The following is a 535-nucleotide window of genomic DNA, read 5'->3' on the forward strand; positions in this document are numbered from 1 at the left end:
AAATAAAAAGGGAAAAAAAAGAAATAGAGTTGGGGTTTCACCATGCTTTCACCATGTTGGCCAGACTGGTCTCGAACTCCTGACCTCCGGTGATCCACCCACCTCGGCCTCCCAAAGCGCTGGGATTACAGGCCTGAGCCACCGCGCCCAGTCAATCCTGTTGCTTCTAAGTCAGTGGCATGAAGAACTGTGTCCAGGGACACACCAAGCCGCGCTGAAGGAGATGCTGCTGGGTCCACCTCTTATTCACAGACCCAGTCATGTGCACAAGACTTGTAGTCACCCAGTTCTTCAGGCTTAACCCATAGGCTGATTTCTTTTGCAGCACTTTTTACTGAGTCACTGCCATGAAGGATGTTCTTGCCCATATGAATGCAGAGGTCCCCAAAAATGATGTCTGGCTTAGAATCCGCTGCATCGGTCTCCCCAAGCATCACCCGGGCTGTCTGCACCACATTCAGCCCCTCCCACACTATGGCCACCACCGACCCTGAGTTCACGTACTTCATCAGCCCAGGGAAGAATGGGCGGCCTT

General features: G+C 52.7%; 1 pseudogene; it reads right to left on the reverse strand.

The window, feature by feature from the left end:
- Positions 1–163: 163 nt before the first annotated feature.
- LOC116547131 overlaps positions 164–535 on the reverse strand; it is a 543-nt pseudogene continuing 171 nt past the window's right edge.

Source organism: Sapajus apella, unplaced genomic scaffold (assembly GCF_009761245.1).
Source record: "Sapajus apella isolate SASKATOON/1434 unplaced genomic scaffold, GSC_monkey_1.0 scaffold2169, whole genome shotgun sequence".
NCBI lineage: Eukaryota > Metazoa > Chordata > Mammalia > Primates > Cebidae > Sapajus > Sapajus apella.